Here is a 27,245-nt window from a genome sequence, read left to right as displayed (position 1 = left end):
TTCAAAGTCGAAAAATTGAGCAAGTAATCTGAGTTGGGTGATTGAAAATCATCATGCAGAATATGAAGTTTGAATTTCAAACTATACAACAGTGTCAACGATGTCAACAGGGAGTCTGGATAACCCTTGTGAATATAACGCACCAAAACGATCTATAGCTGATAAAGTCGAATACTTTATTGTGAATGATAATCTCAGCAATATAGCTGTAATTTCTGGAATAGAAAATTTCAAAATTCAATTCAAATATATGTCATGAAAAAATGAGGCAGTCAACCATTTTCTCCTTATCTTCACCACGTTAATCAATCAAAATTGGAAAACATCAATATTACAAATACATAATGCTTAGGTAATTTTCATTTTTTTTTGTATTCATCTCTTCTCGACATATTGACAGGAAATTGTTAGGCAATTAAGTGAAACAATCACATTATTAAATAGAAAGTAATTGTTCTTGATGAGCATCCAGCCACGCCCCTTCTTGAATATGTATAAATGCAGGATATTCCAGAGTACATTCATTATCGACCTGTGCGGCATTCATCAATAACTCATTCGAGACCAGTAGCAGTGGAATCACAATGGATATTGATAAATTCAGACACGAACCTTTTCCAAAGTTTCTAGAAGAGATAGTGAATTGCGGAACTCAATCTTTACGGCAAATGATGTCCTCAGACAAACCAGATAGTACATGGAATCGAGTATCAAGAAATTCGAAAAGTATTTTTGCTAGTGCTCAGGTCACATTTTGAAACAGAGATAGATCCAGAGGAGTTTGCGAGCATCAAACGAAATTCTGGAGAACTGTATTCAGAAGCTGTTTCATGTAGTAACAAAAGGCGCACACTGTTGAACACTACCAGAAATAAATGCTGATCAAAATGGAGTATGAGGGTACTAAGGCAGCTGTTGGAAAATTGCTGAAGGTTTAAACCAAAAGAGAAAAGCTATGAAATGATTGTTCATTGCGTTTTTTTTACTAGTTCTATTTCATTAAATGTTTCAATTTCATCCAATGCTTACAGTTATTTTGTTCTGGATCAGAAATTATATCTTAATTTTTTCTCCCTGTTTATGTTTTTTTTTTCCTGTAAACAATCCAAGAATTTCATGAATATTCAAAATTGAATTGAGTATAAATTTTCAAATATGTAGATAAATTTGCCTCACATGAAACAGACTTGTGGAAAACAGTTCATCGAATTTTACAATTTCTAGATTTTGAATATCAAATGATTGATGAATGGAATTGAAAACTCGATGTTTTTTAGCACTTTCATTTGTAAGTAACTTTACTGCAGTTCAGTTCTATACGGATATTAATAACAAATGAAAATGCTGAAAGTTGAAAATCGAGAATTACGAAAAGCTGCAAAAAATTGTATATCCTCGCATATGGAGTAGAAAAAAGACCGAAGGGATTTGTCAGCCTAGTGCAAAGTTTCATGAGAATCTCTTCGTATAATTATTTCAGAAAATTCCAAAGGCGAACGCTGATAATATACCGAGGCAAGTTTCATATAGCACAATATGGGGATTCTATGGCGGCTTTGAGTAAATTGATGATTTTGTTATGGTTAAATGAGATATGCTGAGTTATATATCAGAAATTCCGATTCCGTAGTTTTCAGATCACGAGTATCATTATGTTTTCACGTTCAGCATGATGATAAATGGAAATTGATGCAGCGGTTATATCATTTGCAGCGTTATATTCCGATGAATCATCATAATCCACAGAATCGAAAAAAGCATCTCAGTATACCCAAATTTGTTCAAAGTCGAAAAATTGAGCAAATAATCTGAGTTGGGTGATTGAAAATCATCATGCAGAATAATAAAGTTGAATTTCAAACTATACAACAGTGTCAACGATGTCCATCAGGGACTCTGGATAACTCTTGTGAATATAACGCCCCCCCCAAAACGATCTATAGCTGATAAAGTCGAATACTTCATTGTGAATGATAATCTCAGCAATATAGCTGTAATTTCTGGAATAGAATTTCAAAATTCAATTCAAATACATGTCATGGAAAAAATGAGGCAGTCAACCATTTTCTCCTTATCTTCACCACGTTAATCAATCAAAATTGAAAACATCAATATTACAAATACATAATGCTTAGGTAATTTTCATTTTTTTTTGTATTCATCTCTTCTCGACATATTGACAGGAATTGTTTGGCAATTAAGTGAAACAATCACATTATTAAATAGAAAGTAATTGTTCTTGATGAGCATCAGCCACGCCCCTTCTTGAATATGTATAAATGCAGGATATTCCAGAGTACATTCATTATCGATCAGTGCGGCATTTCAGTCAATAACTCATTCGAGACCAGTAGCAGTGGAATCACAATGGATATTGATAAATTCAGACACGAACCTTTTCCAAAGTTTCTAGAAGAGATAGTGAATTGCGGAACTCAATCTTACGGCAAATGATATCCTCAGACAACCAGTATATGGAATCGAGTATCAAGAAATTAGAAAAGTAATTTTGCTAGTGCTCAGGTCACATTTGAAACAGAGATAGATCAGAGAGGTTTGCGAGCATCAACGAAAATTCTGGAGAACTGTATTCAGGAAGCGTTTCATGTAGTAACAAATGGCGCACACTGTTGAATACTACAGAAATGTAACTACAAAATGGAGTATGAGGGTACTAAGGCAGCTGTTGGAAAATTGCTGAAGGTTTTCACAAAATGAGAAAAAGCTATGAAGTGATTGTTCATTGCGTTTTTTTACTAGTTCTATTTCATTAAATGTTTCAATTTCATCCAATGCTTACAGTTATTTTGTTCTGGATCAGAAAATATATCTTAATTTTTTTCTCCCAGTTTATGTTTTTTCTTCCTGTAGAACAATCCAAGAATTTCATGAATACTCAAAAGTGAATTGAGTACAAATTTTCACATATGTAGATGATTTTGCCCTCACATGAAACAGACTTGTGAAAACAGTTCATCGAATTTTTACAATTTCTAGATTTTGAATATCGAATGATTGATGAATGGAATTGAAAACTTCAATGTTTTTCAGCACTTTCATTTGTAAGTAACTTTACTGCAGTTCAGTTCTATACGGATTATTAATAACAAATGAAAATGGTGAAAATCTTAGGAAAATTTCATATCAGATTTTACCAAGATGAATCTACCACGTAGTAACGGCTCCATCCATGAATTATTTACTGAATGAATCATGAATATGGAATATTTACTTTTGTTGAATCGGTTTCGTGATGTAGAAATTGAAACTTATATTCATTAAATGTCTTTTCTATTGAGTTGGCAGAATTTCTTTCATAACATTTCAATATTCAACAATTCATACCCGGACACGAATGAAATTATTGATTTTATTATGAAATGAGAATCAAATGAACGAAAAAATGTGTAGATGATCTCTCAGTTTTTAAGAATTGCATGTTCTCGGAAAACAAGCCGATTTAGTTGAGAATCGAGAATCACGAAAGCTGCAAAACATGTCATTATCCTCGCATATGGAGTAGAAAAAAGACCGAAGGGATTTGTCAGCCTAGTGCAAAGTTTCATGAGAATCTCTTCGTATAAATACTATTTCAGAAAATTTCAGAGGCAAACGCTGATAATATTACCGAGGCAAGTTTCATATAGCACAATATGGAGATTCTAAGGGCGGCTTTGAGTAAATTGATGATTTTGTATGTTAATGAGAGATGCTGAGTTATTATATCAGAAATTCCGATTCCGTGGTTATCAGATCACGAGTATTATTATGTTTCAGTTCAGCATGTTGGATAAATGGAAAATGATTGCAGCGGTTTGTATCATTTTCAAGGTTATATTCCGATGAATATTCATAATCACAGAATCGAAAAAGCATCTCAGTATACCCAAATTTGTTCAAGTCGAAAAATTGAGCAAATAAATCTGGTTGGGTGATTGAAAATCATCATGCAGAATAATTTAGTGATTTCAAACTATACAACAGTGTCAACGATGTCCATCAGGGAGTCTGGATAACTCTTGTGAATATAACGCCCCCCCCCCCACCCAAAACGATCTATAGCTGATAAAGTGAATACTTCATTGTGAATGATAATATCATGCATGTATTGCTATAATTTCTGGAATAGAAATTTCAAATTCAAATTCAAATACATGTCATGAAAAAATGAGGAATCAAATGAACGAAAAATGTGTAGATGATCTCTCAGTTTTCAAGAACTGCATGTTCTAAGGAAAAACAAGCCGATTTAGTTGAAATCGAGAATTACGAAAAGCTGCAAAACATGTCATATCCTCGCATATGGAGTAGAAAAAAAGAACGAAGGGATTTGTCAGCCTAGTGCAAAGTTTCATGAGAATCTCTTCGTATAATTATTTCAGAAATTCCAAAGGCGAACGCTGATAATATTACCGAGGCAAGTTTCATATAGCACAATATGGGGATTCTATGGCGGCTTTGAGTAAATGATGATTTTGTATGGTTAAATGAGATATCTGAGTTATATATCAGAAATTCCGATTCCGTAGTTTTCAGATCACGAGTATCATTATGTTTCACGTTCTGCATGATGATAAATGGAAATTGATGCAGCGGTTATATCATTTGCAGCGTTATATTCCGATGAATCATCATAATCCACAGAATCGAAAAAAAGCATCTCAGTATACCCAAATTTGTTCAAAGTCGAAAAATTGAGCAAATAATCTGAGTTGGGTGATTGAAAATCATCATGCAGAATAATAAAGTTGAATTTCAAACTATACAACAGTGTCAACGATGTCCATCAGGGACTCTGGATAACTCCTTGTGAATATAACGCCCCCCCAAAACGATCTATAGCTGATAAAGTCGAATACTTCATTGTGAATGATAATCTCAGCAATATAGCTGTAATTTCTGGAATAGAAATTTCAAAATTCAATTCAAATACATGTCATGAAAAAATGAGGCAGTCAACCATTTTCTCCTTATCTTCACCACGTTAATCAATCAAAATTGAAAACATCAATTTCACAAATACATAATGCTTAGGTAATTTTCATTTTTTTTTTGTATTCATCTCTTCTCGACATATTGACAGGAAATTGTTGGGCAATTAAGTGAAACAATCACATTATTAAATAGAAAGTAATTGTTCTTGATGAGCATCCAGCCACGCCCCTTCTTGAATATGTATAAATGCAGGATATTCCAGAGTACATTCATTATCGATCAGTGCGGCATTCAGTCAATAACTCATTCGAGACCAGTAGCAGTGGAATCACAATGGATATTGATAAATTCAGACACGAACCTTTTCCAAAGTTTCTAGAAGAGATAGTGAATTGCGGAACTCAATCTTTACGGCAAATGATGTCCTCAGAGAAACCAGTACATGGAATCGAGTATCAAGAAATTCGAAAAGTAATTTTGCTAGTGCTCAGGTCACATTTTGAAACAGAGATAGATCAGAGAGGTTTGCGAGCATCAACGAAAATTCTGGAGAACTGTATTCAGGAAGCCGTTTCATGTAGTAACAAATGGCGCACACTGTTGAACACTACCAGAAATGCTAACTACAAAATGGAGTATGAGGGTACTAAGGCAGCTGTTGGAAAATTGCTGAAGGTTTACACCAAAATGAGAAAAGCTATGAAGTGATTGTTCATTGCGTTTTTTTACTAGTTCTATTTCATTAAATGTTTCAATTTCATCCAATGCTTACAGTTATTTTGTTCTGGATCAGAAAATATATCTTAATTTTTTCTCCCTGTTTATGTTTTTTCTTCCTGTAGAACAATCCAAGAATTTCATGAATACTCAAAAGTGAATTGAGTACAAATTTCACAATATGTAGATGATTTTGCCCTCACATGAAACAGACTTGTGGAAAATAGTTCATCGAATTTTACAATTTCTAGATTTTGAATATCAAATGATTGATGAATGGAATTGAAAACTCAATGTTTTTTTGCACTTTCATTTGTAAGTAACTTTACTGCAGTTCAGTTCTATACGGATATTAATAACAAATGAAAATGTTGTGAAAGTCTTAGGAAATTTCATATCAGATTTTACCAAGATGATTACCACGTAGTAACGGCTCCATTCATCAATTTATTTACTGAATGAATTATGAATATGGAATATTTCCTTTTGTTGAATCGGTTTTGTGATGTAGAAATTGAAACTTATTTCATTAAATGTCTATTCTATTGAGTTGGCAGAATTTCTTTCATAACATTTCAATAATTATCCAATTTATACCCGGACACGGATGAAATTATTGATTTTATTATGAAATGAAGAATCAAATGAACGAAAAATGTGTAGATGATCTCTCAGTTTTTAAGAACTGCATGTTCTCAGGAAAACAAGCCGATTTAGTTGAAAATCGAGAATTACGAAAAGCTGCAAAACATGTCATATCCTCGCATATGGAGTAGAAAAAAGACCGAAGGGATTTGTCAGCCTAGTGCAAAGTTTCATGAGAATCTCTTCGTATAACTATTTCAGAAAATTTCAGAGGCGAACGCTGATAATATTACCGAGGCAAGTTTCATATAGCACAATATGGAGATTCTAAGGCGGCTTTGAGTAAATTGATGATTTTGTATGATTAAATGAGAGATGCTGAGTTATATATCAGAAATTCCGATTTCGTGGTTATCAGATCACGAGTATTATTATGTTTCAAGTTCAGCATGTTGATAAATGGAAAATGATGCAGCGGTTGTATCATTTTCAGCGTTATATTCCGATGATCATCATAATCACAGAATCGAAAAAAAGCATCTCAGTATATACAAATTTGTTCAAAGTTGAAAAATTGAGCAAGTAATCTGAGTTGGGTGATTGAAAATCATCATGCAAAATATTGAAGTTGAATTTCAAACTATACAACAGTGTCAACGATGTCCTACAGGGAGTCTGGATAATTCCTTGTGAATATAACGCACCCCCAAAACGATCTATAGCTGATAAAGTCGAATACTTTATTGTGAATGGTGATCTCAGCAATATAGCTATAATTTCCGGAATAGAAATTTCAAAATTCAATTCAAATACATGTCATGAAAAAATGAGGCATTCAACCATTTTCTCCTTATCTTCACCACGTTAATCAATCAAAATTGAAAACATCAATAATACAAATACATAATGCTTAGGTAGTTTTCATTTTTTTAAAGTATTCATTTCTTCTCGACATATTGACAGGAAATTGTTGGGCAATGAAGTGAAACAATCACATCATTAAATAGAAAGTAATTGTTCTTGATGAGCATCCAGCCACGCCCCTTCTTGAATATGTATAAATGCAGGATATTCCAGAGTACATTCATTATCGATCAGTGCGGCATTCAGTCAATAACTCATTCGAGACCGGTAGCAGTGGAATCACAATGGATATTGATAAATTCAGACACGACCTTTTCCAAAGTTTCTAGAAGAGATAGTGAATTGCGGAACTCAATCTTTACGGCAAATGATGTCCTCAGACGAACCAGTACATGGAATCGAGTATCAAGAAATCCGAAAAGTAATTTTGCTAGTGCTCAGGTCACATTTTGAAACAGAGATAGATCAGAGGAGTTTGCGAGCATCAACGAAAATTCTGGAGAACTGTATTCAGGAAGCTGTTTCATGTAGTAACAAACGGCGCACACTGTTGAACACTACCAGAAATGCTGACTACAAAATGGAGTAAGGCAGCTGTTGGAAAATTGCTGAAGGTTTACACACAAATGAGAAAAGCTATGAAGTGATTGTTCATTGCGTTTTTATTTACCAGTTCTATTTCATTAAATGTTTCAATTTCATCCAATGCTTACAGTTATTTTGTTCTGGATCAGAAAATATATCTTAATTTTTTCTCCCTGTTTATGTTTTTTCTTCCTGTAGAACAATCCAAGAATTTCATGAATATTCAAAAGTGAATTGAGTACAAATTTTCACAATATGTAGATAATTTGTCCCTCACATGAAACAGACTTGTGGAAAACAGTTCATCGAATTTTACAATTTCTAGATTTTGAATATCGAATGATTGATGAATGGAATTGAAAACTTCAATGTTTTTCAGCACTTTCATTTGTAAGTAACTTTACTGCAGTTCAGTTCTATACGGATATTAATAACAAATGAAAATGGTGAAAATCTTAGGAAATTTCATATCAGATTTTACCAAGATGATCTACCACGTAGTAACGGCTCCATTCATGAATTTATTTACTGAATAAATCATGGATATGGAATATTTACTTTTGTTGAATCGGTTTCGTGATGTAGAAATTGAAACTTATTTCATTAAATGTCTGTTCTATTGAGTTGGCAGAATTTCTTTCATAACATTTCAATATTCAACCAATTTATACCCGGACACGGATGAAATGAGGAATCAAATGAACGAAAAATGTGTAGATGATCTCTCAGTTTTCAAGAACTGCATGTTCTAAGGAAAACAAGCCGATTTAGTTGAAAATCGAGAATTACGAAAAGCTGCAAAACATGTCATATCCTCGCATATGGAGTAGAAAAAAGACCGAAGGGATTTGTCAGCCTAGTGCAAACTTTCATGAGAATCTCTTCGTATAACTATTTCAGAAAATTCCAAAGGCGAACGCTGATAATATTACCGAGGCAAGTTTCATATAGCACAATATGGAGATTCTAAGGCGGCTTTGAGTAAATTGATGATTTTGTATGATTAAATGAGAGATGCTGAGTTATATATCAGAAATTCCGATTCCGTAGTTTTCAGATCACGAGTATCATTATGTTTCACGTTCAGCATGATGATAAATGGAAATTGATGCAGCGGTTGTATCATTTGCAGCGTTATATTCCGATGAATCATCATAATCCACAGAATCGAAAAAAAGCATCTCAGTATACCCAAATTTGTTCAAAGTCGAAAAATTGAGCAAATAATCTGAGTTGGGTGATTGAAAATCATCATGCAGAATATTGGAGTTGAATTTCAAACTATACAACAGTGTCAACGATGTCCATCAGGGAGTCTGGAACTCCTTGTGAATATAACGCCCCCCCAAAACGATCTATAGCTGATAAAGTCGAATACTTTATTGTGAATGATAATCTCAGCAATATAGCTGTAATTTCTGGAATAGAAATTTCAAAATTCAATTCAAATACATAGAATGGAGCCGTTACTACCACGTAGTAACGGCTCCATTCATCAATTTATTTACTGAATGAATTATGAATATGGAATATTTCCTTTTGTTGAATCGGTTTTGTGATGTAGAAATTTAAACTTATTTCATTAAATGTCTATTCTATTGAGTTGGCAGAATTTCTTTCATAACATTTCAATAATTATCCAATTTATACCGGACACGGATGAAATTATTGATTTTATTATGAAATGAAGAATCAAATGAACGAAAAATGTGTGGATGATCTCTCAGTTTTTAAGAATTGCATGTTCTCAGGAAAACAAGCCGATTTAGTTGAAAATCGAGAATTACGAAAAGCTGCAAAACATGTCATATCCTCGCATATGGAGTAGAAAAAAGACCGAAGGGATTTGTCAGCCTAGTGCAAACTTTCATGAGAATCTCTTCGTATAACTATTTCAGAAAATTCCAAAGGCGAACGCTGATAATATTACCGAGGCAAGTTTCATATAGCACAATATGGGGATTCTATAGCGGCTTTGAGTAAATTGATGATTTTGTATGGTTAAATGAGATATGCTGAGTTATATATCAGAAATTCCGATTCCGTAGTTTTCAGATCACGAGTATCATTATGTTTCACGTTCAGCATGATGATAAATGGAAATTGATGCAGCGGTTATATCATTTGCAGCGTTATATTCCGATGAATCATCATAATCCACAGAATCGAAAAAAAGCATCTCAGTATACCCAAATTTGTTCAAAGTCGAAAAATTGAGCAAATAATCTGAGTTGGGTGATTGAAAATCATCATGCAGAATAATAAAGTTGAATTTCAAACTATACAACAGTGTCAACGATGTCCATCAGGGAGTCTGGATAACTCCTTGTGGATATAACGCCCCCCCCCCAAAACGATCTATAGCTGATAAAGTCGAATACTTCATTGTGAATGATAATCTCACCAATATAGCTGTAATTTCTGGAATAGAAATTTCAAAATTCAATTCAAATACATGTCATGAAAAAATGAGGCAGTCAACCATTTTCTCCTTATCTTCACCACGTTAATCAATCAAAATTGAAAACATCAATATTACAAATACATAATGCTTAGGTAATTTTCATTTTTTTTTGTATTCATCTCTTCTCCACATATTGACAGGAAATTGTTGGGCAATTAAGTGAAACAATCACATTATTAAATAGAAAGTAATTGTTCTTGATGAGCATCCAGCCACGCCCCTTCTTGAATATGTATAAATGCAGGATATTCCAGAGTACATTCATTATCGATCAGTGCGGCATTCAGTTGTAACATTTTCGGCTGGCCTGTGAGTTCGCATTGGAGAAAGTGATCTATGAACTTGTTTAATTTTATTCTGTATTACTTGATAGATCTTCAAAACGAGAGTAATGTGTAGGTTCAATACTGACCGGAGACTTCTGTCTTGGGCGTTGAGAAAAATAACTAATTCTAAAAATCGATATCGAAATACTTATTGACGAATTTCAACTTGAGATTACAACTTCAAATATGGATAGTACTTCTGGAGAATCTTTCGTTACCAACTCGGAATTTCTATATCAATCAAGAAAAACATTGGATTCCACCTACCTTGATACGCTGACGTGCTGCTCCCTAGTTCTTTCTATTGAGGATGAGTTTCACTTATAAGACGAGTTAATGATTTTATAGGACTTTTTCTTGTTAGATTAAGGTGTTTTGTCCTATTGCGAGGACAAAAATCAATCCCACTACCTCGTATACTGAGCTAATTTACTTAACCCTTTTGCTTTGCTTAATAAAACAAGATATGATATCTTTTCTGATTTATTGGCGAGGAAGGTCAAGAGACAATATTATGTACTTACATAAGAACAGAACAAAAATAATTTACAAAGAGATAAGAAAACTTCTTCTACTGAAATTACACAAAACAATTGATGAGGAATCAATTAACTTTTAATCGCTAACTTTGACTTTTCCCCAAAAGTACGCCAAAATGGTAACTCTAGATAACTTGAGAGATGAGAACTTCAATATTCATAAGAACTTTAATAAGCTGATCAAATAACTGACCGTAGATGCATAGATTGATAGATGAGAAACGATAAAATGGCAGACTTACAAGCTTCACTCACTTTTTGAAAAACAAAGAAATCAACAAGAAAGACTTGAAAGAATAACTGAGAGAAATAATCTTTTCCAGAACACTCGATACAAAAACGAAAGTTTACTTGTTGAGAATCAAAATGTAACTAACTTTGTATTTGACTAATTTTTTCCATTACAACTATTTCTTCCTCCTAAGAAATTATATTTCTTACTTTGGATTTTTTTTTTATTGGTTATCGGGTGCCACTATCGATTTCGGACCAATCCGAAAGATCGATCCTACTATCTATTCGTTTTGAGGGTGGGTGACGCCCACAAAATCAGAATTGAAGTTACCACTTCTGTCTGGGGTTTACTTAAGGGTTCCGTCAAAAGGTGGCAATACTTGTAGCCAAAATATGAGATAATGTTTCAATCTGTGCTAATTCAATTATTCACCCTAAAATATAATATGATGGAGGTGCGTGCATTACTTTACATAAAGCTATGACCTTCCTTCATGAGAATGGCGATAGTTGTCCGTACAATTATTATCTCTTCGTGGGTAATTGTTGACAATGGCTTATGAAATTTGCAAGAAATACTATCAAAAAACTTGCGACGATCGTCCAGAGGAAGAGATAGTTCTCATGTTGCCTTTCTATTTCTAATTACAATATATGTTCTTTATTGAAAAATATTCGTTCAAGTAACTTAATGTCTTTCCAATATTATTCAGAATTGGCCTGGGTCTTTTCCGTCCAGATCGCAAACATATGGCCTATTTCCGTTAAAGGTCTATTTAGAATTTCGAAGAACAATCGATTAAGGGGTGTGATTTATGATGTCGCCAAAAGAGAAAATACATTTCTTTTTTTTTGACAAGGAAAGGTTTCGTTCCCAAGTAATTTATTTTTATTAGGCATTTATGGTTCTTGTCGTAAGTTTTACTATTCTCAGAATATTTGGAAACGTGCTATCTCAAGTAACTTTAGAAATATTACATACAGGGCCTTATTTATGCTCTGTTACACAGTCAATAACTCATTCGAGACCGGTAGCAGTGGAATCACAATGGATATTGATAAATTCAGACACGAACCTTTTCCAAAGTTTCTAGAAGAGATAGTGAATTGCGGAACTCAATCTTTACGGCAAATGATGTCCTCAGACGAACCAGTACATGGAATCGAGTATCAAGAAATTCGAAAAGTAATTTTACTAGTGCTCAGGTCACATTTTGAAACAGAGATAGATCAGAGGAGTTTGCGAGCATCAACGAAAATTCTGGAGAACTGTATTCAGGAAGCTGTTTCATGTAGTAACAAAAGGCGCACACTGTTGAACACTACCAGAAATGCTGACTACAAAATGGAGTATGAGGGTACTAAGGCAGCTGTTGGAAAATTGCTGAAGGTTTACTCAAAAATGAGAAAAGCTATGAAGCGATTGTTCATTGCGTTTTTATTTACTAGTTCTATTTCATTAAATGTTTCAATTTCATCCAATGCTTACAGTTATTTTGTTCTGGATCAGAAAATATATCTTAATTTTTTCTCCCTGTTTATGTTTTTTCTTCCTGTAGAACAATCCAAGAATTTCATGAATATTCAAAAGTGAATTGAGTACAAATTTTCACAATATGTAGATAATTTTGCCCTCACATGAAACAGACTTGTGGAAAACAGTTCATCGAATTTTACAATTTCTAGATTTTGAATATCAAATGATTGATGAATGGAATTGAAAACTTCAATGTTTTTTAGCACTTTCATTTGTAAGTAACATTACTTCAGTTCAGTTCTATACGGATATTAATAACAAATGAAAATGGTGAAAATCTTAGGAAATTTCATATCAGAATTTACCAAGATGATCTACCACGTAGTAACGGCTCCATCCATGAATTAATTTACTGAATGAATCATGAATATGGAATATTTACTTTTGTTGAATCGGTTTCGTGATGTAGAAATTGAAACTTATTTCATTAAATGTCTATTCTATTGAGTTGGCAGAATTTCTTTCATAACATTTCAATATTCAACCAATTTATACCCGGACACGGATGAAATGAGGAATCAAATAAACGAAAAATGTGTAGATGATCTCTCAGTTTTCAAGAACTGCATGTTCTCAGGAAAACAAGCCGATTTACTTGAAAATCGAGAATTACGAAAAGCTGCAAAACATGTCATATACTCGCATATGGAGTAGAAAAAAGACCGAAGGGATTTGTCAGCCTAGTGCAAACTTTCATGAGAATCTCTTCGTATAACTATTTCAGAAAATTCCGAAGGGGAACGCTGATGATATTACCGAGGCAAGTTTCATATAGCACAATATGGGGATTCTATGGCGGCTTCGAGTAAATTGATGATTTGGTATGGTTACATGAGAGATGCTGAGTTATATATCAGAAATTCCGATTCCGTAGTTATCAGATCACGAGTATTATTATGTTTCACGTTCAGCATGATGATAAATGGAAATTGATGCAGCGGTTGTATCATTTGCAGCGTTATATTCCGATGAATCATCATAATCCACAGAATCGAAAAAAAGCATCTCAGTATACCCAAATTTGTTCAAAGTCGAAAAATTGAGCAAGTAATCTGAGTTGGGTGATTGAAAATCATCATGCAGAATATTGAAGTTGAATTTCAAACTATACAACAGTGTCAACGATGTCCAACAGGGAGTCTGGATAACTCCTTGTGAATATAACGTACCTCCAAAACGATCTATAGCTGATAAAGTCGAATACTTTATTGTGAATGGTAATCTCAGCAATATAGCTATAATTTCCGGAATAGAAATTTCAAAATTCAATTCAAATACATGTCATGAAAAAATGAGGCAGTCAACCATTTTCTCCTTATCTTCACCACGTTAATCAATCAAAATTGAAAACATCAATAATACAAATACATAATGCTTAGGTAATTTTCATTTTTTGTAAAGTATTCATCTCTTCTCGACATATTGACAGGAAATTGTTGGGCAATGAAGTGAAACAATCACATCATTAAATAGAAAGTAATTGTTCTTGATGAGCATCCAGCCACTCCCCTTCTTGAATATGTATAAAAGCAGGATATTCCAGAATACATTCATTATCGATCAGTGCGGCATTCAGTCAATAACTCATTCGAGACCAGTAGCAGTGGAATCACAATGGATATTGATAAATTCAGACACGAACCTTTTCCAAAGTTTCTAGAAGAGATAGTGAATTGCGGAACTCAATCTTTACGTCAAATGATGTCCTCAGACAAACCAGTACATGGAATCGAGTATCAAGAAATTCGAAAAAGTAATTTTGCTAGTGCTCAGGTCACATTTTGAAACAGAGATAGATCAGAGAAGTTTGCGAGCATCAACGAAAATTCTGGAGAACTGTATTCAGGAAGCTGTTTCATGTAGTAACAAAAAGCGAACACTGTTGAACATTACCAGAAATGCTGACTACAAAATGGAGTATGAGAGTACTAAGGCAGCTGTTGGAAAATTGCTGAAGGTTTACACCAAAATGAGAAAAGCTATAAAGTGATTGTTCATTGCGTTTTTTTTACTAATTCTATTTCATTAAATGTTTCAATTTCATCCAATGCTTACAGTTATTTTGTTCTGGATCAGAAAATATATCTCAAGTTCTTCTCCCTGTTTATGTTTTTTCTTCATGTAGAACAATCCAAGAATTTCATGAATATTCAAAAGTGAATTGATTACAAATTTTCACAATATGTGGATAATTTTGCCCTCACATGAAACAGACTTGTGGAAAACAGTTCATCGAATTTTACAATTTCTAGATTTTGAATATCAAATGATTGATGAATGGAATTGAAAACTTCAATGTTTTTTAGCACTTTCATTTGTAAGTAATTTTACTGCAGTTCAGTTCTATACGGATATTAATAACAAATGAAAATGGTGAAAATCTTAGGGAATTTCATATCAGATTTTACCAAGATGATCTACCACGTAGTAACGGCTCCATCCATGAATTTATTTACTGAATGAATTATGAATATGGAATATTTACACTTGTTGAATCGGTTTCGTGATGTAGAAATTGAAACTTATTTCATTAAATGTCTATTCTATTGAGTTGGCAGAATTTCTTTCATAACATTTCAATATTCAACCAATTTATACCCGGACACGGATGAAATTATTGATTTTATTATGAAATGAAGAATCAAATGAACGAAAAATGTGTAGATGATCTCTCAGTTTTTAAGAACTGCATGTTCTCAGGAAAACAAGCTGATTTAGTTGAAAATCGAGAATTACGAAAAGCTGCAAAACATGTCATATCCTCGCATATGGTGTAGAAAAAAGACCGAAGGGATTTGTCAGCCTAGTGCAAACTTTCATGAGAATCTCTTCGTATAACTATTTCAGAAAATTCCAAAGGCGAACGCTGATAATATTACCGAGGCAAGTTTCATATAGCACAATATGGGGATTCCAAGGCGGCTTTGAGTAAATTGATGATTTTGTATGGTTAAATGAGAGATGCTGAGTTATATATCAGGAATTCCGATTCCGTAGTTATCAGATCACTAGTATTATTATGTTTCAAGTTCAGCATGTTAATAAATGGAAATTGATGCAGCGGTTGTATCATTTTCAGCGTTATATTCCGATGAATCATAATAATCCACAGAATCGAAAAAAAGCATCTCAGTATACACAAATTTGTTGAAGGTCGAAAAATTGAGCAAGTAGTCTGAGTTGGGTGATTGAAAATCATCATGCAGAATATTGAAGTTGAATTTCAAACTATACAACAGATTCAACGATGTCCAACAGGGAGTCTGGATAACTTCTTGTGAATAGTTTCTCAAGGGCAAAGCCAATCTGATACAAACTGTTCAAACAATGTAATGGGTTGTGTAGATAATTTTAAAATTTTGTCAACCATTCCAGAAAACGTTAATTTGCTCACCAGTTCAACAGATGATCTCGGCCTAGGCCAAGCTGATTTGAGCTATCCACACAATGAAATGGGACCTGCGGATAAGATCAATTCCTTGCCATCAAATCCAGAAAAGATGAATTGTCTCTCTAGTCCCCAGTGAATGCATCAAGTGATCTATCAAATTCTCGTAGCATAAGCTTGGACAACGAAGCGAAAAAGAGTCATTCAATTTCTTCGGTTGAAAAAAGTAAAATACTGATTTTAGGGGATGAGTACTCAAAACATTTTTCTGCATGCCTTAAAACAATGATTGACCTCAATAGTTACAGTGTGACAGAAAAATATAATCCCAATGAAGAGTTAGCTGCATACACTTCAAACATATTTCAAGATACCGTGCACCTTGGTTCAAATGATTTTCTCATTATTATGTGCAACAGTAAAAATGTTAGTAATAATCGCCAACTAAATCGGGCTCTAAGACAAATACTACCATTGAGCAAGTTCATTAACATTTTAGTAGTTCTAGAACTATATAATGACATTGACCATAAGCTCGGAGAAATAATGAACAATCGAATATATAATTTTACACAGACCAATAAAAATATTTCAGTTCAATATTGGATAGATTTTAAGACTAATGGAAGTAAGGCAACCATCCTCAGTGAAATCGTAAGCTACATAACTTTACATAGAAAATATCTTGCTTTGAAAACTGTGAAAATTACTCCATCGTTACACTTTGTCCAATGTAACCAAGAATCAGACACATCTGATTTAGGTGACAATTCTAAGACGGATTCCGGCTCTATTACATTGGCTAGTTTGCCTTCTGTAGCAGATTCTGTTTCTTTTTTAGAGATGCAAAACTTCCAATTCATGACAATCTAGCTAAGTCAATGTCTAATTTCTATCACTATCCTAAAACCTCCAACATACAAGATTTATCTTTCCTATTCTTGAATGTTCAATCTCTGAGAAATAAATGCTCCGAACTTTTTATTTTATTAGATAATTTATCATTTCCCGATATAGTGATACTTGTCGAACATTGGCTAAAAATAGATGAAATAGTTTATATTCCAAACTATACTGGTAAAGCCAAATTCTGTAGAACGTCCTCTTCACATGGAGGAACTATTATTTTAGTAAAAGAGTCAATACAGGATCAAATCAAATTAGTTGCAGTAGATAAATTTAATAATTTTCTTGAAGAGAAAGTGAATGAATTTTCGATAACTTACTCTTCTAAAATGAATATTTACATACTGTGTTTTTACAGATCACCTTCTAGTGATCCTTTTCAATTACTTAACGGACTGGAATCTATTCTCTCTGAATTACCTTCTAAAGCAAAAATTATTTTAACTGGAGACTTAAATATTAATTACACAGAACAAAATTCAAAAGCAACACAGTTCTCAATTAATTTATTGCAAACTTATAACTTGGTAATGCATGTGAAATCTCTTACACGTGTGTTTCAATTTACCGAGTCCACCATAGATTATTTCTGTGCTAATTTAGACTCCGAGCTAGTTTCTTGTGATGTTCTTTCTTCTGGATTGTCAGATCACGAAGTAGTTTATTCTAAGGTGTATCTCAATGTTAATGTGAGAAAATCGAAATTTAAATTAGGACGATTGTATAGTTCTGCTAATTATAACAAGTTCACTAACTTGTGTCTAAGCTCTGAATGGAATCATATAGAATTTTCTGAAGACCCTTTCCTTGAATTTTATAATAAATCACTTTATATATTTCATAAAAGCTTTCCGGTTCAAAAAATCAATTTTAGACACAAAAACAAAATTTGGTTGACAAGAGGTATTAGGGTTTCGGCAAAAAACATGAGGGTATTACATTATTCGAGAAAACTTACATCTGCTCCATTTTTTCTTAATTACTTCCTCCGCTATCGCACCATTTACAGAAAAGTAGTTAAACTAGCAAAAAGCAAATATTATAAAAGTATAATGGATAAAGCTTCGAATAAATCAAAAGAAACTTGGTGTATCATTAATGAACTTACTGGCAAGAGACACAAAAAATTTGTAGACATTCCGTTTTTTCCTACTGAACTTAATGACTTCTATTGCTCTATTGCGGAGGACTTGACGAAAAATATAAAAGCAGCCCGTGACCCCTTAGACTATGTGAATATCGAAGTTACGAATACCTTTATATTATATGATACAAATATTACCGAACTGCATGAAACATTATTTTCCATTAAAAACAAAAACGCCACAGGCTCAGACGAAATCTCTATAAAAATCCTAGTAAATATTCCGATAAGAATACTCGATATATTAGTCAGTCTAATAAAAAATTCATTTAGAGAAGGAATCTTTCCAGTTTTTTTGAAGAAGTCGATTGTGTTAGCACTGCCAAAGGGAGAAAACATCAATGGTCCATCAAGTCTTCGTCCAATTTCTCTAATCTCTGCAAAGGCTAAATTGATAGAAAAACTAATTAAAACAAGACTCCTGTGCTTTCTGAATGGAAACAAAATAATAAGTGATTGCCAGTTTGGTTTCGAAAAGCAAAAAAACACTTCCGATGCCATATTTTCATTTCTTTACAATGTTTATTCCAACATAAATGACAAAGAAATAGTAGCTGCCGTCTTCTGTGATATAGCCAAAGCATTTGTTTGTGTGAATCATAAAATTCTTTTGCGGAAACTCAGTAGATACGGTATAACTGGAATAAGTCTTAAATGGTTTGAGTCATACTTAGCAGATCGCACCCAGATGGTCAAAACCACTTCATACTCAAATGAAGGTAAAATTACTTGCGGCGTCCCACAAGGTTCGGTACTGGGCCCACTTTTATTTTTAATTTACATCAATGACCTATCGTCTATAAACATCCAAGGAAAATTCACTTTATTTGCTGATGATACTACAATTTTATGGCATGCTCCTAACAACCATACGTTGTATGAAGTTATTGAGAATGACATCACGATAGTGAAGGACTGGTTTGACTCAAATCTCTTGAGCTTGAATTTATCAAAAACAAAAGTAGTGTCCTATCGTTGCCAGATTCCAGCCGTACATCTAAATAATATTCAAATAAATAACGTACCAGCTTCTAAATTCCTTGGCTTGTTCATTGACAATAGTTTAAAATTCAACAATCATGTAGATACTTTGAAATCGAAGCTCTCCTCTGGATGTTATGCCATACGAGTAACTGCATTTGAGCTCGGATCTGCAGAAGCTAGAATGGTTTATCATTCCCTTTTTGAACCACACCTCCGTTATGGTATTTGCTTTTGGGGTGTGTGTTCTACCACATGCCTTCAATCAGTATTACTAATACAAAAACGTGCAATACGATGCATATGCAAAGCCAAGCCTAGGGACTCTTGTCGACCTCTTTTTGCCTCTAACAAAATCCTAACTGTGGTCTCCCTATTTATATACGAGACAATCTGCCTTGTCTTCAAAAATAGGGTATTGTTTAACAACTTGGACGCGCCAATGTATCAAACCAGGCAAAGATTCAGCTTTAAATTACCGCTGCCTTCTTCGTCGCTAGTTAAAGATTCCATTATTTACAACGGTCTTAAAATGTTCAATCACCTTCCTCAAGCTATAAGAACCATAAATGACCTTAGAGCTCCTAAGAAAGAGTTGAAAGACTTGCTATCTGGGAGACCTTATTATACCTTAGCAGAATTCTATGATGATAATTTTAATTGAGGAGACTAACTGTAATATCTACGGTATTCAATTGATTTCATTTCATTCAATTTAGTTTAAATTGATTTATTTACATTTTGTTGACCATGTTCTTATATCCTGAACGTTTATTATTATTTACATGTCTCTTTTCAGTTCATGTTTTAACCTACTTTTAATGATTTTACTTTTGTGATTTCATGTATATGTTATTTATATTTCGCACAAGGCTTTGTCAATAAGAATTTATTCTTCAGACAATAAAGTATATTAAAAATAAAAAAAAATAAAAAATATAACGCACCCCCAAAACGATCTAGAGCTGATAAAGTCGAATACTTTATTGTGAATGGTAATCTCAGCAATATAGCTATAATTTCCGGAATAGAAATTTCAAAATTCAATTCAAATACATGTCATGAAAAAATGAGGCAGTCAACCATTTTCTCCTTATCTTCACCACGTTAATCAATCAAAATTGAAAACATCAATATTACAAATACATAATGTTTAGGTAATTTTCATTTCTTTAAAGTATTCATCTCTTCTCGACATATTGACAGGAAATTGTTGGGCAATGAAGTGAAACAATCACATCATTAAATAGAAAGTAATTGTTCTTGATGAGCATCCAGCCACGCTCCTTCTTGAATATGTATAAATGCAGGATATTCCAGAGTACATTCATTATCGATCAGTGCGGCAGTCAGTCAATAACTCATTCGAGACCAGTAGCAGTGGAATCACAATGGATATTGATAAATTCAGACACGAACCTTTTCCAAAGTTTCTAGAAGAGATAGTGAATTGCGGAACTCAATCTTTACGGCAAATGATGTCCTCAGACAAACCAGTACATGGAATCGGGTATCAAGAAATTCGAAAAGTAATCTTGCTAGTGCTCAGGTCACATTTTGAAACAGAGATAGATCAGAGGAGTTTGCGAGCATCAACGAAAATTCTGGAGAACTGTATTCAGGAAGCCGTTTCATGTAGTAACAAATGGCGCACACTGTTGAACACTACCAGAAATGCTGACTACAAAATGGAGTATGAGGGTACTAAGGCAGCTGTTGGAAAATTGCTGAAGGTTTACACCAAAATGAGAAAAGCTATGAAGTGATTGTTTATTGCGTTTTTATTTACTAGTTCTATTTCATTAAATGTTCCAATTTCATCCAATGCTTACAGTTATTTTGTTCTGGATCAGAAAATATATCTTAATTTTTTCTCCCTGTTTATGTTTTTTCTTCCTGTAGAACAATCCAAGAATTTCATGAATATTCAAAAGTGAATTGAGTACAAATTTTCACGATATGTAGATAATTTTGCCCTCACATGAAACAGACTTGTGAAAAACAGTTCATCGAATTTTACAATGTCTAGATTTTGAATATCAAATGATTGATGAATGGAATTGAAAACTTCAATGTTTTTTATCACTTTCATTTGTAAGTAACTTTACTGCAGTTCAGTTCTATACGGATATTAATAACAAATGAAAATGGTGAAAATCTTAGGAAATTTCATATCAGATTTTACCAAGATGATCTACCACGTAGTAACGGCTCCATCCATGAATTTATTTACTGAATGAATTATGAATATGAAATATTTCCTTTTGTTGAATCGGTTTCGTGATATAGAAATCGAAACTTATTTCATTAAATGTCTATTCTATGGAGTTGGCAGAATTTCTTTCATAACATTTCAATATTCAACCAATTTATACCCGGACACGAATGAAATTATTGATTTTATTATGAAATGAGGAATCCAATGAACGAAAAATGTGTAGATGATCTCTCAGTTTTTAAGAACTGCATGTTCTCAGGAAAACAAGCCGATTTAGTTGAAATCGAGAATTACGAAAAGCTGCAAAACATGTCATTTCCTCGCATATGGAGTAGAAAAAAGACCGAAGGGATTTGTCAGCCTAGTGCAAACTTTCATGAGAATCTCTTCGTATAACTATTTCAGAAAATTCCGAAGGGGAACGCTGATAATATTACCGAGGCAAGTTTCATATAGCACAATATGGGGATTCTATGGCGGCTTTCAGTAAATTGATGATTTTGTATGGTTAAATGAGAGATGCTGAGTTATATATCAGAAATTCCGATTCCGTAGTTATCAGATCACGAGTATTATTATGTTTCAAGTTCACCATGTTGATAAATGGAAATTGATGCAGCGGTTGTATCATTTGCAGCGTTATATTCCGATGAATCATCATAAACCACAGAATCGAAAAAAAGCATCTCAGTATACCCAAATTTGTTCAAAGTCGAAAAATTGAGCAAGTAATCTGAGTTGGGTGATTGAAAATCATCATGCAGAATATTGAAGTTGAATTTCAAACTATACAACAGATTCAACGATGTCCAACAGGGAGTCTGGATAACTCCTTGTGAATATAACGCACCCCCAAAACGATCTATGGCTGATAAAGTCGAATACTTTATTGTGAATGATAATCTCAGCAATATAGCTGTAATTTCTGGAATAGAAATTTCAAAATTCAATTCAAATACATGTCATGAAAAAATGAGGCAGTCAACCATTTTCTCCTTATCTTCACCACGTTAATCAATCAAAATTGAAAACATCAATATTACAAATACATAATGCTTAGGTAATTTTCATTTTTTTAAAGTATTCATCTCTTCTCGACATATTGACAGGAAATTGTTGGGCAATGAAGTGAAACAATCACATCATTAAATAGAAAGTAATTGTTCTTGATGAGCATCCAGCCACGCCCCTTCTTGAATATGTATAAATGCAGGATATTCCAGAGTACATTCATTATCGATCAGTGCGGCATTCAGTCAATAACTCATTCGAGACCAGTAGCAGTGGAATCACAATGGATATTGATAAATTCAGACACGAACCTTTTCCAAAGTTTCTAGAAGAGATAGTGAATTGCGGAACTCAATCTTTACGGCAAATGATATCCTCAGACAATCCAGTACATGGAATCGAGTATCAAGAAATTCGAAAAGTAATCTTGCTAGTGCTCAGGTCACATTTTGAAACAGAGATAGATCAGACGAGTCTTGATGATTCCTCTTTTTGTCGATTGATGGTGGTTGGATTCGTTGTTCAGATACTGTCCCGTATGAGTGGGTTTTCGGTATACAGATGTTTCCCACTTAGTGTCGGTCCTCTTCACCAAAACGTCTAAGAATGGCAATTCATTGTGGATTTCCTTCTACAATGTGAAAGTGATGGAAGGTCTCACGCTGTTGATGTGTTTCAGGAAGGCGTCTAGTTCAGTATTCCCATGGTTCCCTATTATGAAGGTGTCGTCAACATATCTCAACCAGACTCGAGGATTCTTGTGGGCTTCTTCAATGGCCAGAGTTTCAAACCACTCCATATATATGTTGGCTATGACTGGTGAAAGTGGCGATCCCATTGGCAGTCCCTCATCTTGTGTAAAGAATTCGTCCTTCAGTTGGAAATAACAGTTTCGTACACACAATCCTAGTAATTCCATAATTACTTCTATAGGTAGATTAATTCTCTCTTTCAGGTTCCCGTCTTCGGATAGCTTTCTCTGTATGATTTGGAGTGCTTGTTCGACCGGAACGTTGGTGTAAAGGCTTTCCACGTCGAAACTAATTAGTTGATCTTCCTGTGTAATATTCCTGTGAAATATTAAATGGTGTTATGAATTTTGTATCGTGTACTACTTTTGAATCTTTTTTTAGACATGAAATTGATGGTTTCGCTATTTTTGCAAAATCTTTGATAAATTTTCTGTAGTATCCTACAAGTCCTAAGAAACTTTTAATTTCTCTATGTGTTTTTGGGATTGGAAATTTTTTATTAGCTTCAATCTTATCAGAGTTTGGTTTTACTCCGTCTGGCGTTATTACATGTCCTAAATAACTGGTTTCTTTTCACAAAAATTCTGATTTGTCTAATTGGATTTTAAAATTGGCTTGTCTTAGACTCTTAAATACGTTTTGTAGGCGATCTAAATGTTTTTGTAAAGATGTACTGAAACTAACTATGTCGTCTAAATATACTGAGCATGTTTCATTTTGTAAACCTCGTAATATATTGTCCATTACTCGTTGAAAGATACTGGGGACATTCTTCAATCCAAAAGGCATTCTTTTATATTCGTAATGTCCGTTTTCCGTTGAAAAAGCAGTTTTTTGTATGTCATCAGGGTGCATTTCTATTTGGTGAAAACCTTTTGCTAAATCTAGTGTGGTAAAATAATGACTTTGCCCTAATTTGTCGAGAATAACGTTAATGTTTGGTAAAGGGTATTTATCATCTATGTTCGTTCATTGAGTTTACGGTAATCTATTAATAATTTCCATTTTTTTGTCTGAATTTTCTGGAACTATCCAAATAGGGCTTGAAAAGGGTTGATGGTTGAATTATACCTTGTAACATTTTTCAAATTTGAGTTTTAACTTCTTGTCTATGAATTTCAGGGTATTTATAAGTTTTTGTATAAATTGGAGTTTCATCTGTTAAATTTATTTTATGTCGGATTTCATTTGTGAAGGTTAGAGGTAATTTATCATTATAGAAAATATCTCGTTATTTGTAACATAAGTTTTTCATTGCTCGTTTTTCTTCTAAATTACAATGTTCGAGGCTTAAACTTTTTAAATTTGCTTATTGAATGTTATCTTTGAATTTGTCTAATTCTTCATTAGTTTCCATTTTTTCGATGAAATTTCCTTCTATTGTGTTTAATAATTCGATTTCGAATGGTTCTTTTATAGATATCTCGATTGGAAGAGTTTGTGCGTTGGTAATAGTAGTATATGCAAAATGATTTTTTATGTTAACAAGTGCTTGAGGAGATTCGACTAAATCATTATATTTCTGATATTTCAAAAATTCTAAACCTTTTTCTTTGTTTACGGGTATTTTTACTATTTTAGTTGTTCTGTGTGGAACAATAATTAAATGGTTTTTCATTTGAGGGCTTTTCTTCAAATTTGAAAATTCTTCTGTTTCATATACAATAGATATTTTAGCTAAGGGTGTTACGATTTGTTTTTTCTCAAGATTAACAGAGGCTTTAATTTGTTCGAAGGATAAAATCTGGGTTTTCTGAATTTTCAGCGGTATGAGAATATGATGGGTTTTCGTTGATACAGGGTGTCCCTGGACTTCCTCTTTTCCTCTCGGGAATGTATAGATGGGGTCAAAATATCACCAGTACTTCATATAACTTTTTTTCCTAAAAGTCTTCGTAACCAAGTTACGGGCCCTCGAAGTTACAAAATGAAAAATGTTTTTCTTTGATAACTTTTCAAGTGAATATTCAAAATCATCCAAATTTTGGTATTTGACTAAACAAATGAATTCCGTCGATGAGCTTTCATGCAGGAGTCAGTTGTTTTGCTACAAAGTCAGGAACGGACTACCCCCGATGGTCCACACCCCAAAACTTTGAAATGACAGATATTTTTCAATATTTTTCAACAAAATAAGGTTACTTGGACAATTTTATGAATAAAAGTACTCGTGTGGAAAGTCGATCGGAGCAACGAGAGTCTTGATAAAAATGTAGTTCTACTCGACGACATCAAACCCGCTCGTCCACCATTATTTGAAATGAATAATTATCAAAGCAGAAATAATAATGATAACATTAATTCAACAACATTTATAGCAGGAATAATACAAAGTATGCTAAAATGAAGTCGTAAACAAAAAGTACAGTACCTATATGGAAGTTTAAGTCACAATTGTGATAGCAGATATTTTTTCAAAAGAAATATCAAGTTCTGTAGATTCGTGGTGTTTTTAAACTAACAAGCTACTCTACTATGAAATATCGAATTCATTCCATATTTTGTATATACATAATACGTGTGGAATAATCACGTTTCGTGTTGATCAGTTATCTGAATCTCATGAAATTCAACATTCGAATGTTTCAAATTCTTCTTCACAGCTAAACTGTTGAGGAGTTTCACTGATAATTATAATTTTATGGGAGAAATTCTTCAACACGAATCTAAATTTAGCTGAAAAAACGCACATCGGAAAAAATATTTACTATACTAATAAAAAGCAAACGAATGAACTACAAAAACGGCTGCACATGATCAGGTGAAAAATATCCAGGGAATAATTATGTTCCATTTCTTTCACAGATGTTTTAGAAAGTTTTGATAAAAAATGAGAAACTGGAATGCGATTTTGTTTTGTTGAGTGGTGCGTTGTCATATGACTATCATTGTATTGTCAATATTCTATAGGATATTTTGAATTTTTTTGATATGGCCGAACAGTTTACATTCAATGAATATGCAGATATGCATGTATTTTATGGACGAGCATTTTGTAATGCTGCAGAAGCTCGTCGTCTGTATTCTGAGCATTTTCCCAATCGAACGGTACCGTCAAGAGAAACATTCGAGCGTGTCGATCGCAGCTTGAGGGAGACAGGTATGTAATACTTGATAATTAATTTGAGCACGTTGTTTTATTTCGATATTATTGTAGGTACAGTTTTGCCAAAACGAGGTGGTGAGGGCGCTCCTAGGACTGTACGTACCGTTGTATTGAAGGAAAATATTTTGGAAGCCGTCGCTGATGATCCTTCAATGAGCATCAGAAATCTATCAGAACAGTTCCATACATCCAAGTCCACTATTCATAGAATAATTAGGGAACAACTGCTCCACCCATTTCACTTCCAGAAGGTACATGCCATGACACCTTAAGATTTTCCAGCACGACTGGAATATGCCAATTGGTTCATGGATAGGCAAAGAGAGCATATGACTTTTATTAATCGAGTTTTATTCACTGATGAAGCAGGTTTCAGTAGAGATGGAGTTATCAACACTCATAATCTCCATATATTGGCCGAAGAAAATCCCCATGGGATATTGCAAACCAAACACCAACGGAAATTCAACGTGAATGTTTGGGCTGGTATCATAGGAAACCATCTTATAGGACCATTCGTTCTACAGGACCGATTGAATGGAGAACGTTATTTGGAGTTCATTCAGAACGATTTGAATGGACTTTTGGAACATGTTCCATTGCAAACCCGAAGAGATATGTGGTTTATGCATGATGGCGCTCCTCCTCATTTTAGTTTGATTGTGCGTGACCATCTGAACCATATTTTCCACAATAGATGGATTGGTAGAGATGGGCCATATTCATGGCCATCGCGGTCTCCGGATTTAAATCCATTGGATTTCTTTCTGTGGGGGCATCTAAAAAGCCTTGTTTACGCTACACCTATTCACACAAGAGATGCATTGTTCAATAGAATAACATTACATTGTGAAGCCATACGAAACGACCCTGGAATGCTATTTCAAGTACAGAGAGGGTGTCTTCGCAGACTAAGAAAATGTATAGAGAGAGAAGGTGGTCATATCGAGCAG

The 27,245-nt window shown here is 33.6% G+C and overlaps 1 long non-coding RNA gene across 1 annotated transcript in view; it reads right to left on the bottom strand.

Moving 5' to 3' along the window:
- Positions 1-27,245, bottom strand: part of LOC141486146 (uncharacterized) — a 216,556-nt gene that overhangs the window by 82,551 nt on the left and 106,760 nt on the right. The window lies entirely within an intron of this gene.

This window comes from Leptinotarsa decemlineata, unplaced genomic scaffold (genome assembly GCF_025532065.1).
Source record: "Leptinotarsa decemlineata unplaced genomic scaffold, Ldec_3_MD MMD2_tig00026347_RagTag_RagTag, whole genome shotgun sequence".
Lineage (NCBI taxonomy): Eukaryota > Metazoa > Arthropoda > Insecta > Coleoptera > Chrysomelidae > Leptinotarsa > Leptinotarsa decemlineata.
Note: the sequence above shows the minus strand (reverse complement) of the source record. Positions and strands in the feature narration are given on the sequence as shown.